This window comes from Littorina saxatilis, linkage group LG6 (genome assembly GCF_037325665.1).
Source record: "Littorina saxatilis isolate snail1 linkage group LG6, US_GU_Lsax_2.0, whole genome shotgun sequence".
Classification (NCBI taxonomy): domain Eukaryota; kingdom Metazoa; phylum Mollusca; class Gastropoda; order Littorinimorpha; family Littorinidae; genus Littorina; species Littorina saxatilis.
The window spans coordinates 31309141-31323330 of record NC_090250.1 but is presented as its reverse complement, the minus strand read 5'-3'; the positions used below and the strand labels follow the sequence as shown (position 1 = coordinate 31323330).

General features: G+C 42.7%; 1 long non-coding RNA gene across 1 annotated transcript; it reads right to left on the bottom strand.

Moving 5' to 3' along the window:
• Positions 1 to 7701: 7701 nt before the first annotated feature.
• On the bottom strand, positions 7702 to 10140 carry LOC138969004 (uncharacterized). The gene is made up of 2 exons (XR_011456342.1): positions 7999 to 10140; positions 7702 to 7945 (listed from the first exon to the last, which is right to left on the bottom strand). It is a non-coding gene; the product is annotated as an uncharacterized lncRNA (long non-coding RNA).
• Between the last annotated feature and the right edge of the window lie 4050 nt (positions 10141 to 14190).

Below are 14190 nucleotides of genomic sequence, written 5' to 3'. Positions count from 1 at the left end.
AGAGAGAGAGAGAGAGAGAGAGAGAGAGGTGATATAGTCGCCGTGTGTCGTCTCATTTAAATGCTTTCACACAGACAACAATCGACCTCTGCTCCCGTCAAGGTGTGAGGCACACTGGATAGCGCTTCTACGGAAATCCGACGCGTGCAGTGTATCAGTGGTCAGGGGCAAAATAACTGCCATGTTTTGTTGTTGTTAGTGTTTTACTTTTTTTGTAGGGAAAAGTTGACAACACTAAAGACAGAGGAATGAGCAGAGAATGAAAAACGAGAAAGAGGAAAGCAAAGACAGAAAGAGAGGCAGGAAACAGGAGGAAACAGAGGAAAGGAAAGAGCAGAAAGAGAGACAAAGAATGAGAGAAAGCTCAAGCTAAATAAAAAATCAAAGAAACAATCGCACGAAAGAAAAACATACATATTATCAACAATGAATACCAGAGGCAGGAAAAGAGGAAAGGGTGCAGGGAGGAGTAGGGTAGAGGACACTTACCAGCAAAAGGAAGGAACGAAAGAAAGAAAGAAAGAAAGACAGAAAGAAATAATCTGGGAAGCAAGGAAGCAACCACAATAAAGACACTAAAAAGCAAATAAGAAAGCAAGCAAGCGAGCAAACACTGTTTTTAAAGGAATCACTTTTTTGTTTATTTTGCCAAAAAGTCGAAAAAGACGATTTCCAGAAAAACTCTGTCATTATTTATAGGCATTATGGAGGAGTTGCATACGTTGAAGGCGAGACGAGATGTAAACACAGAGATAACTTGATGTCATGATGAATAACGAGCTCCAATCTGTAGTCGATACAAAAAGTCATCATATCGAGCAAACTCTCAAAGCGGCCATTTCAGCTTTTCGTAATAAGAGCCCGAAGTTGACTTCACGAAGACATCGTGAAATCTTTTTACCGAAAATTTAGTGCCAAAGCTTCGTGTAGCGAGCTTGGTGAAGTAGAATTCGCCAAGTCGAATTTGCCAAACTAATATCAGGCTTTAATTGAAGTCGACTTCGCGAAGTCTTTTTACCGAAAACTCAGTGCCGAAGCTTCGTGCAGCCAGCTTCGCGAAGTAGACCTCGCCCAAGTTGAGTCTTTACAAGGAATACAACTCTTTCACGGCGCATGATAACCCCGGCAGAGTTATTTCTGAATATCGTCTATCGGATCTAACGGACGGACGTTCATATAAATGAATATGTGATAGTCCTGCACGCGCAAAGGCGACTGTAAACATTGATTTGTCTTGCTGCTATGACCGGGAATCGAACATAGGATCAACAATGCTGTAACATTATATGAAGAAAATTACTAGCAATGTCGATCCCACTTGTCATTCTAGCGCAGACAGAAATCAAAATGGAAGATGGCGTCAAAGGAAAAGTTCGAGCTGCACGCTCCAGAAATAAGGATTGTTTATATTACCAAGAGGTCAATACTATTCATTATCAAGAGGTCAATACAAGTAATCCTGACTTGATTGCAAACTACCGATCAATGCAAGTACTTATTGGATTTTGTTGCAGCGTACCAACAGAATATGACTTGTCTGATGAATCCTGGTGAACGGTCGATTATTTCTTTTTGAATTCAGCTTGGGTGGTATTTGAACGAACCAACTAAGATTCGACCACACGTCGTTGATACATGCGACAATTGGTAAAAAATAGTGTTTTTGTTTTTCAGGGAAGGTGTTCTGCCTATGTCCTTGCACAGAATAAAGATTATAGTGTCTACTACGAGTAAGTAATCAAGGGCGAACTTAGAGGACGACAGAACAGACAGAGTATACAGATTTCATAAATGTTTACACGATCAAAACGCATAAACGCATGCTCGCTCACACTTGTTCACATATATAGGCATTATATTAGTCTCTTTATGCACAGATTAAAATAAAATCTTCAAGTTACAGGGTTAATGATTGTTTTTCTTTTGTTTCCAACAACACTGGAAAAAACCTTCATTGTCGAAAAACTCACGTATATTCATTGAATATTCAAACTATATGCCTTTTGAAACGTTGCATACTGTATGATTTTCAATCTTTTGCTGAAATTCCACTGAAAGTATTTAGAAACTTTTAAAGATTGCCGTTTTATTCCAGTACATTCACTGTACATTCCAAAGGGCTTTTTTACCGCAACTGTTTCGGACGAAGCCATATATTTTTCTCCATGGAAAAGATTTACAGCTTTTAAACATGTCCTGCAGTTTTATTTTAAGTAAACATTTGAATCCTTTGCAAGCGGCCTGCGTACCGTTCGATTTGTCATTTAATGATAGCTAAAACACTGCTACACATGAACCAGAAGGTCGGACGCAATCTATCTTCCTCAGTGAGATGTTGATTCCTGCACAACTTGAGTGGAACATTACAGCTGACCTGTGCAGTGGCGGAAAGTTGAAGCGGAAAATGAAAATGAAATTATCATATGCCTGTCCTGACGCACGGGAAGGGGGGAGGGGGAAGGGGGAGGGGAGAGAGAGAGAGAGAGAGAGAGAGAGAGACAGAGAGAGAGACAGAGAGAGAGAGAGAGAGAGACTGGAGAGAGAGAGAGACAGAGAGACAGAGAGACAGAGAGAGACAGAGACACAGACATAGACAGAGAGAGAGAGAGAGAGAGAGAGAGAGAGAGAGAGAGAGAGAGAGAGAGAGAGAGAGAGAGAGAGAGACAGAGAGAGAGAGAGAGAGCCAGAGAGAGAGGGAAAGAGAGAGAGAGAGGAGGGTGGGTGGGTGGGTGGCAGGAGGTGGCAGGGTAAGTATATCATAACGCACTGCAAGTTGACCCTGTGACGTAGAACATGACCTCGACGGCAAGGCGAAGAGTATCACTACGCGTGCGGTCTTAGCCAATCAGAGTCGTGTATCACTGAGCGCTCGTTCTACGACACCTGCACCGTCTTGCTAATCTAATGTCGTGTCTTCGGGGTCTCGTCGCCTGCGCATGTCCGTGAATTTGGCATTTAACCAGAACTCGTTGTGTTCGCCTCTTTTTCGCGTCCTTTTCCTTAGTATAGATTTGGACAAATAAATGGCCTCTTAGAGAAGGAAGGCTTTGTAGTTGTTGAGGAAAAAGGCGCGTTGTTGAGATTTGTTCAGTGCCGTCATAGCGACCTGTCTTTCGAAATCTTTTTGTCAGAGAGCTGGGGTTGAAGAGTGCGCGTGTGTTTCTTCTGATCCTGCCAAGAATTCGTCGGAAAGATTTATAAACAGAATCTTTTTTCGGTTTTCACAAAGTTTCCAGTATTTGAAAAAGATGTCGTTCTAGACCTTCAGACTTTGAAGTTTGAGTTTTGAAGCGGAGTTTGTATCCTTGTCGTAGCAATTGATTAATTAAGGGAAGCGAAGCAAAAGCATATATGGAGAATATTATGGTATGGACATGACTTTAACAGTTGGAGTTCGGACCTCGATATCATGTGCAGCCACAGTGAAAGAGAAATTCACATTTGTGTGAGTTGTTCCGTGCTCTGCGAGGGTGTGTGTAACACAGTTACAAATACATTGCCGTGACAAGGACTGACATCAAAATGCTTCACTGGAATTCTTTGTGTTCACATGTTGCAGTGTTCTGCCTTCTTTTTCTGGGTAAGATTACTTTAACAATAATTGTTGTTGTTGTTGTTGTTTTTGGCTCACGTAAGTGTAGCCTATGCGGTGCTAACTTTTGTCTGTCTGTGCGTGTGTGTGTGTGTGTGTGTGTGTGTGTGAAACAGGGCTCTTTATTCTTACTTCGAATAATCCACGTGTGATTTTTGGGTTTAATCAAAGTAGTTCGTTCTAATTTCTCACTTGTCTAAAAATAATCAACTAGATTTAATCCACCCCTCGGTTGCATTGCAGGAGTTGTATAAAGAAACTTCAACATTTCCGAGTCTATGTGTGTGTGGTTATCCAAGACTATGGATAAAGCTCGCATAAGAAGATTACGTCACGGTCAAAAGTGTTTGACGTCAATTAATGTGTTCTGCGCGTTCTTAGAATCCGGTTTCATTCTAGAATGGACCGGGTCCAGGTTGGAATTCTAACCCTGCGCAAGTACAGGGGTGCCATTCTAGAATGAAACCCTTGTTGCTGGTCCATTCTAGAATCGGCCGTGCGCAAGGTTGGAATTTGGGTCCAAGTTGGAATAGTCATTTCAGTTAGACTATCACACAGCCAAAGCCACAAATGTGGATTTTCTGTTTGTTTTTGTTTTTTGTGTGTTTGGTTGGGTTTTTTTTCTCGGGTTTTTTACACTTTACTCAAAAACATCGTGAATTGGGATTGTGATGTTCTGAAAGTGATTACGATTTTGAGAGACACTCAGCACTGATCGCTACGAACGGAAATTTCCGGACTGACAGTGTTTTGCAGATCTCGCTTGTAACTGGATTTTCTGTTTGTTTTTATATTTAGTCAAGTTTTGACTAAATATTTTAACATCGAGGGGGAATCGAAACGAGGGTCGTGATGTATGTGCGTGTGTGTGTGTGTGTGTGTGTGTGTGTGTGTGTGTGTGTGTGTGTGTGTGTGTAGAGCGATTCAGACTAAACTACTGGACCGATCTTTATGAAATTTGACATGAGAGTTCCTGGGTATCATAGACCTATATTAGATAGGTCCCTGCTGGGTATGAAATCCCCGAACGTTTTTTTCATTTTTTTGATAAATGTCTTTGATGACGTCATATCCGGCTTTTCGTGAAAGTTGAGGCGGCACTGTCACGCCCTCATTTTTCAACCAAATTGGTTGAAATTTTGGTCAAGTAATCTTCGACGAAGCCCGGACTTCGGTATTGCATTTCAGCGTGGTGGCTTAAAAATTAATTAATGACTTTGGTCATTAAAAATCGGAAAATTGTAAAAAAAACAAAAAAATTTATAAAACGATCCAAATTTACGTTTATCTTATTCTCCATCATTTGCTGATTCCAAAAACATATAAATATGTTATATTTGGATTAAAAACAAGCTCTGAAAATTAAATATATAAAAATTATTATCAAAATTAAATTGTCCAAATCAATTTAAAAACACTTTCATCTTATTCCTTGTCGGTTCCTGATTCCAAAAACATATAGATATGATATGTTTAGATTAAAAACACGCTCAGAAAGTTAAAACAAAGAGAGGTACAGAAAAGCGTGCTATCCTTCTTAGCGCAACTACTACCCCGCTCTTCTTGTCAATTTCACTGCCTTTGCCATGAGCGGTGGCCTGACGATGCTACGAGTAAAATGGCATTGCGTTTCATTCTGTGAGTTCGACAGCTACTTGACTAAATATTGTATTTTCGCCTTACGCGACTTGTTGTTGTTTGTTTGTTTGGTTGGGTGTTTTTTTCGTTTTTTTTACACTTTACTCAAAGACATCGTGAATTGGGATTGTGATGTTCTGAAAGAGATTACGATTTTGAGAGACACTCAGCACTGATCGCTACGAACGAAAATTTCCGGACTGACAGTGTTTTGCCGATCTCGCTTGTAACTTTTAATCTTATTCATATACATGAAGAGTTTGAAACGTGGGCATATCACAGTTTGGAAGGTAGTAGGGATTCTGATAGATTAAATAAAAACTGTCAAATTTTTAGGCATGGAATTCCCCTTTGAGAGTATTTGTTGTGGTAGTACTACTACTGTGAATTGCTTTCAATGTTTTCCCATAATATTATAAAACCAGACAAAAGTTGTTGTTGATTTCTGTTTTTGTTAATGTCAACTTTTTTTTAAACCTGTGACAACAGCTCTATAACTCACTCTGTCCTTCTGTTGGTCTGTCTGTCGGTTAGTCGGTCTGACCGTCTGTCTGTCTGTCTGTCTGTCAAAAAAATTGTCAAAAAAACCGGACATTTCCGAGAGGGAGACAGCGCTGACATTGCAAGCGGCCGCAACCGGCTCTCATCACAAAAACAACTGCCCTGCAAACATTACCGCCCTGGTAGTCCCCCTTGCTATGGTCTGCCTTTGTTTATTGCGTACTCAGGAGTGTCAACTTTCTTGACATGACATGACATCGCAAGATCGCCAAAGGATTTTTTCAGGGGTAGACAAATCAGCCCCATTTTATCAAAGGGAAGGTGCAGGTGGAGATAATTCAAGGGAAGACAACTCTGTCTTATTACGGCCCCCTTTATTCACTCTCGCGATGCTTCACGCATGTCAACTTTCCTCAGAATGGACCAGCAACAAGGGTTTCATTCTAGAATGGCACCCCTGTACTTGCGCAGGGTTAGAATTCCAACCTGGACCCGGTCCATTCTAGAATGAAACCGGATTCTAAGAACGCGCAGAACATATGCATCATGACGGCATGCCTCCCTGTAGTCTTTCTCTCTCGCGCGGTGTGTGTGTGTGTGTGTGTGTGTGTGTGTGTTTATTTTGTGCACATGTGTTATTGTTACTGTTTGTGTATGTGTACTCGTGTGTGTGTGTGTGTGTGTGTGTGTGTGTGTGTGTGCGTGCGTGCGTGTGTGTGTGTGTGTGTGTGTAAGAAAGAGAGACTGAGAGAGAGAGAGTGTGTGTGTATGTGTATGTGGGTGTGTGGGTGTGTGTGTGTGTATATGTGTGTGTGTGTGCATGAGTTTGTGTGTATGTTTGTGTGTGTATGTGTGTTTGTTTGTAAAGGTCTGTCTATGTGTGTATGAGTGTGTGTGTGTGTGTGTGTGTGTGTGTGTGTGTGTGTGTGTGTGAGCCTGTGTGTGTGTGAGCCTGTGTGTGTGTGTGCGTGCATGCATGCGCGTGTGTGGATGTGTGTATGTGTGTGTCTGTTTGTAAGAAAGACTGGCTGAACACCGAAATACTAATTTTACCGGTTTATTATCCAAGCAACAGCTTCAAAGTATTGAAGCAATGATCAACATTTCGTCGGCACGTATGTAGATAAAGTGTGTATCCAAAGAAAACGGGAGATGGGGGGTTATGGGGGGGTACAAGCAGTTGCCTGGTTTGTGTCGTGTGTGGTATGTGTCTTACCTCAGCATTCCGCCATTCGCCGATTCGGGGACAACTTGATTTCACCGGGTTCATTTTCTAAGCTCCATAAAAATAGACTCAAACTGAGAAGAAACCAAAGGGATATTTCCTACAATTTGATCTGCACAGCGTTTTTCCAATGTCTGCGCGAGGAAGAACTGGCGCCGAAAGTGCAGTGTCGATCTGGCAGAGTCCCGGTCACGTAAGTACACTGAGACAGATCTAGTGTCACACGGATGTCACATACACAGTGCTCGGCAGACTCCTCTATTTAAAGTGAGTAGATCTAAAGTGCCTGTAATGATTGAATTTCTTTGTTCTTGGTTAGATTTATGTGCATTTCAAGAACGGCAGCAAAGCTTCTTGACTGTGTCAGTCTGACTAATTACCGCACGACCGTGCCCGATCGCTCAGTCCGACCGCATAATTAAAAGCGACCGCAAAAACAAAGCATTTACACGTACTATTTGTGTTGTTAGTGTAACCGTGTGCCAATCTACTTTCCTCTTTCGTACTGAACTCAAACACTAAAGCAGACGACACAAGTTATATTACCCAGGTTCTTTTATTCCATACGATGAAATGGGGAAAATGTGGGATAACGGGGGTTTATCTTCAAATACAACTTTCACTGTATAGGACTAAACAACTTAAAAAAACACAATATTCTCACTCTTCATTCTAAAACTACATTCTTCCCCTAAAGATACCCTTTAAAACACACCAAATCCTTTCCCCAAACTACACTCTACTCTAAATCCTCACTCTCAACTTTAATCCAAAAAAAACCACAATGAGACTCTAATTTAAAACAAACGAAATCTAAAAAAACAACCTAAAAAACAATTCTTTAAAAAAAAACAAATCTACAAAAACTCTAACAAAATCTGACCAAAATCTCTCCACTAAATCTAACTACTCTTCACTAACAAAACCTAGTCTATAAAAACAAATCTACGACCCACTAAAAAAAGAAAAAGACCTAACTAAACCCAGACCTAACTAAACCAGAACAGACCTAACTAAAAAGAACCCCTCTAGAAAAAAAGACCTAACTAAACCCCGTCGCACACTCGGCCATCCTGTAAACACAGAATGCACGCCGTAAGCATACGTAAACAAATCAACAATTTCAACTACCACAAGCTAACTCATTAAACAACAAAACACATCATTCCTACCAAATAACATGCCTACAATACATATACCGTTCTCTCAAACAACGGTCTTCTAAAGCATTCACACACAAAAATCTTCCCCACCATTCCAACTCACAAAACAATCTACTTAAACATTCAAATAAATCCTCCCCCCAAGCAGCATACTATTCTTTTCACCGCCTACCCATTTACAGAAAGAAAATTGTTTTAACCTACCAGCAAAAGAATCCTCACATTCCGGAAAGATTTCCGGCCGTGACAGACATGTCACAAAACGGCATTGAAAACACGCCGCACCAAATACACGTCTTTTTCCCTCAAAGATTCCAAGCAAAAGCACAGTTTTAGCGTTCACATCCTGTGCACCGGTGTCACAAGATTAACCCATTCAACTCGAGGGGTGTCAGGCAGCCCCACTTTCTTTAGTTAGTGCCTAACGTCACCTTCAACTATTCAACTTTACATCGCGGCGGAGGGAAAAAAGGAGATGGAACAAAGCCACCTGTCAATTGTTTCTTGTTCACAAAAACATTAATCACAAAATTTACTCCAGAGGCTTGTACCAAAAAAGCGATCGTTTTACCTATGCAAATTTTAGAATCGGCTATTCCGCGAGACCAATTCAATAGAAATGAAACTCAGTCTCGGAAACCTTAATGGATCCCCGATAGTATAGAGGTACCACGAGTTCACACGGATGCACCAGAGTGCATGTGTACCGTAACTGTCGTTCCCAAGCTCACATCCTCCCCAACTTAGACTGTCGTCTCCTGGCGACATGCCAGAATCAGAAAAAAATTCAAAAAAATATTTAACCTCCCAAGAACATAATATTCTCCATCCTCAAATCATTTCAAAAACTTTCACACAAAAACAACCATCAACTGACTAATACAATATTTCTCTAAAATTAAATGTTCTGAAATACAAATTTCACATAATCCTTCCCGTGCCAATAATCATATCTCCTGTCGACATCCAACTCACACAAGTTGACAAAAAATCACAACTCATCTTTAACAGAGGCAGTTCCATGGTTCACTTTACAAAGAATTATGTTCACCACTTGCCAGATAACCAATAATGATAATCTTTACGACTTATCAAATATTTTATCTCTCTTGAGCATACATCAGAACAAAATGTTGACAATCTTTACGATTTATCAAAGCATCTGATCTCTCTTGAGCATACATCAGAACAAAATACTGACAACCTTTACGATTTATCAATGCATGTCCCCTCTTTGTATCCCAACTGTACTTGGCAACACAATCTTCTAATCAACTAACAAAATGACCACTTGCCAAGGCAATGAAAAAACTGGAAGTCCTTAAAACTCACCCAGAATATCAAACCTTTAGTTAAAAATCAGCAATAACCTAATGTCACTCATCACAATTAAAGCATTCAACAGGAGTATTCATAGGCAACCATACAATCCTTCAGAATCTATTTCAAAAATCCACTAATATTAATTCTAATAAACAAAACCAATGTACACACTGTCTTCAAACAAAGACATCAGTAAGCACCAGAACTCAAATTCTAAAAAAAAATACCACCAAGAAAATAGCGAGAGCAGAGGAGACAGTAAAAGTGAGAGCGGAGAAAACAGTAAAGACAAACCAAACGATAGCAGAGAGCAAAAAGGAAGAAAAAGGTCATCTAATCCCTTACAGGTAGCATACTTTGCTCCTGAGGCGTACGAGGCTGGAGACGCCATTACTCAAACCCAAGAATCCCTAAAAAAAGTGCAGCCAAGAGAATTAGAAAGTGGGAGCGGAGAAGACAGTAAAGACAAACCAAACGATAGCAGAGAGCACAAAGGAAGAAAAAGGTCATCTAATCCCTTACAGGTAGCATACTTTGCTCCTGAGGCGTACGAGGCTGGAGACGCCATACACAAACCCAAGAATCCCTAAAAAAGTGCAGCCAAGAGAATTAGAAAGTGGGAGCGGAGAAGACAGTAAAGACAAACCAAATGACAGCAGAGAGCAAAAAGGAAGAAAAAGGTCATCTAATCCCTTACAGGTAGCATACTTTACGAGGCTGGAGACGCCATACTCAAACAAATTAAAGTTCAGTAACCAACTAATCTCAAGAATACAAAATCTAAAATCTAGTCACACCCCACTCAATATGTTTGAGTAGTCTATTGACTAGAAACAACGTAGAACTTGTAAAATCTAGCTACATCCTACTCCATCTATTGGAGTAATCTGTCAACTAGAGACAGCATAGAATTTGTAAAATCTAGTTACATTCTACTCAGTACGTTTGAGCAGTCTGTCGACTAGAGACAGCATAAAATTCTCAGATACCACCACCGACTGAACCGAAGCGGACGGTCCTCGTGGTAAATGATGCAAGTTTGAATGCGTCCCAGCACCCTGTCGCTGGGGACGCTGACGGGAATAGTTAGTTACTCTTCGTCTTCCAGACGAACTGTTTGCCCATCTAACCCCGTTTCCTGTAACTTCATCTTCAGAACTTGACTCATCCGTGTCATCTGAACTAGATTCACGTCTCTGGAACTGAAATTCTGGCAACCCAATGGATGCCCGAGGGGCTTGTTGCACAGGAGTCAAATGTTCTTTTATCTCTGCCCTATTTACTCGGAACGGCGCACCTCCGTTTTCAGGTTTTATGACATATGGTCCACCATCCTGATCGGGTATTTCGACCACAACAAAAATCTCTGACTTCCATGCATCATGGATTTTGCGTCTACCCATACCGTGATCCCGCAACAAGACACGTTGACCAAGCTGAAGTGATTTTCCTCTGACTTTCTTATCAAGGCGCCTCTTTCGCTCATGTGCTGCTTGCTGTAGATTCCGGTTCGCCAGTTGATGTGCCTGTAACAACCGTTCTCGGTGGACTTGAACCCACTCAGTGGTCGGCAAACCACCTTCTAAACCGATCCCCAACAGAAAGTCAACCGGTAAACGCGGTTCCTGACCGAACAACAAAGCGTATGGAGAAAATCCAGTGGAAGAATGGGGCGTTACATTGTAGACATACACCAACTCTTGGAGGTATTCAGGCCACCGTTTCTTTTTCTGATCCGTAAGGGTGCTCAAAAGGTTATGCATCGTCCGGTTGAAACGTTCACACTGAGCATTCCCCTGCGGATGGTACGCAGTGGTCCGAGATTTCTTCACACCGTAGAGAATACAGAGCTCTTTTATCACCTCTCCTTCAAAGTTTCGACCCTGATCAGAGTGAAGTCTCATGGGGATGCCGAATTTCTGAAACCACTCTTTCGTCAAAACCTTTGCTACAGTAACAGCTTTCTGATCGCGGGTAGGTACTGCCACCGTAAACTTTGTAAACACATCTGTCAATACCAGCACGTTTTCCTTACCATCCGTCGCTTTTTCGAGAAGCGTGAAGTCCATAGCCACAACCTCAAGCGGCCGAGAAGCTAACAAATGTCCAATTGGAGCAGTAGCTCGCACTGAAGGCAGTTTGGCAAAGCTGCAACGCTCACATTCCTGAACCCACTTTCCCACTGTGGCGAACATTCCTGACCAGTAACAGCGCTGTCTCAACAATCGCAAACAACGTTCTGCTCCCTGATGACCTGTCCCATGCACAGATTCAAAGACCGGCCTCTGGAGAGACTCTGGCAAAACTATCTGTAACAACGGTTTGTTGCTAACTGGATCTGTGACTCTACGGCAAAGTAAATCTTTCTCCACCACGAGCTTATCCCACTGTCTACACAGAGCAATGGCTGAGTTTCCCAAATCTCGTTTCTCTTGTATACTCGGTCTCGTTCCTTTCTTCAAATGTTGTAACAAAAGACCAATGACTGGATCTTCACCCTGAAGTCTTTGCAGATCTGCGGGTTCAATCGTCGGTAGAGCGTGTGTTGCCCCTAACTGCTCTCTTCCCGACTCATCTGTAGTCCCAGCAACGATGCCCACATGTGCAGTTGCTGCCAACCCTTGATCCCGGCCCATGTTTACAGAGACAGAGCAAGCCGCCACCACTTCTTCCTCGATGTCCGTACCTGGACTCTCAAATGGGTTCCTTGACAGGACGTCCGCGTTCACATTGGATTTCCCAGAACGATACTTGATCTCAAAATTGAAAAGAGCCAACTGCGCCACCCAACGTTGTTCCACAGCCCCTAGTTTGGCAGTCTTCAAGTAGCTGAGAGGATTATTGTCAGTATAAGCCACGAATGAAGCTCCCAGAAGATATCCACGGAACTTCTCGGTGATAGCCCACTTGAGAGCCAGCAGTTCGAGTTTCATGGAACTATAGTTCTGCATGTTTTTCTCTGATGGACGAAGTGTTCGACTTGCGTAGGCTATAACCCTCTTTCTTCCCTCCTGAGTCTGAGACAACACTGCCCCCAGACCTTTTGAACTTGCGTCTGTTTCCAAGACAAATGGAAGACTATAATCAGCGTATCCCAACACTGGAGCACTGATGAGAGCTAGTTTCAGCTTTTCAAAAGCCTGTTGACAGTCTAACGTCCACTTTCCACCCAACCGAACAGTCTTCCCTCCGGGTTTACCCTTCACACCCTCATGTACCTTCCCGACCAGTGCATGCAACGGCCCTGCCATCTGTGCAAACCCTAGCACGAATCGGCGGTAGTACGATGCAAATCCCAAGAAAGCTCTCAATTCCCTAAGCGTCTGAGGAACTGCCCACTGTTCAACAGCTTTGATTTTCTCCGCGTCAGTCGCGATGCCACCCTGTGAAATGGTGTAGCCCAGATACTGCACTGAAGTACGACAGAACTTGCACTTGTCCGGGTTCAGTTTGAGTCCCAGCTCTCTCAGTCGAGAAAGCACTGCTCTCAATCGCTCAATGTGTTCCTGGAAGGTTTTACTATAGACCAGAATGTCATCCAAGTACACCAGCAGCATCTGGAAGATCAGGTCATTCATCCCTGCTGTCATGAGTCGTTGGAAAGTAGCGGGAGCGGAACAGAGTCCGAATGGCATACGCTTGAACTCAAATAACCCAAATGGTGTAATGAAAGCAGTCTTTTGTCTGTCCTCCTCGTCCATTGCTATCTGATGATACCCTGAAGCAAGATCCAATGTGGAAAAGTAGTTCGCTCCCTTCAATGCATCCAAAGACTCGTCAATCCTTGGCAGTGGAAATGCATCACGTCTCGTCTTCGCATTCAGCTTGCGATAGTCCACACACATGCGCAATTCTCCGTTCTTCTTCCGCACTAAAACTATAGGCGAAGCAAAAGGGCTAGTACTGGGCTGTATAATGTCTTTCTCTAACAAGTCTTGAATGTGTTTTCTAACCTCTTCAAGTTGTGTTGGGGGAATGCGACGGTATGTCTGACTTACTGGAACATCGTCCAGCAAAGGAACTTTGTGCTTAATTAAGTCAGAATAACCTACATCCAGATCATCTTTGACCCATGTTTCTGGAAACTCGCAATACAAATCATGCAACTGTTTGCGTTCCTCTTCATTACTTGCTGCGCCCAACAGACTCTCGGGAACCTTCAAGTCTGACACATCACTCTCTGCAGATATCGTATCACACGACACCACAACCTTCCCAGCAATCTCCTCTGCCTTCACCCCTGGCGAAACAACGCTATGAACTGCATGAACCGTGCCAACCGGAGTTCGCTCTGTCAAAAAGACATCTTCATCACTCAGATTAACGATCTGGACGTTCCACGGACCTTTTCCCTTTACCAGAGTCTGGGCTAGTAAACACTTCTCCCGGGTTGGACCCTCTAATGCCTCTATGACGTACTCGCCCTGTTCTGTCACCTTCTTTCCATACCCTCCACTCAAACAAACAGTGGAAATTGAGCGAGCGGGCATGTGTATGCCGCCCTTTGGCACCCTCACCAACCCCACACAAGCTGGAGTGTCTACCGTTATGTCTGCCACTCTAATATTCACAGGCCCATGATCTCTCACGTCACGGATGACGTTCATGCCGAGTATGACTCGCGGCTCGCAACCCTCCGAATCAGAAACTTCCTTTTGAACAAGGATGACCCTTTCGGGAATAACTTGTTCCCCAACCTTAACGTCCAGTATAGTGTAGCCTATGTAGGGAACCTCCAACCCATTGGC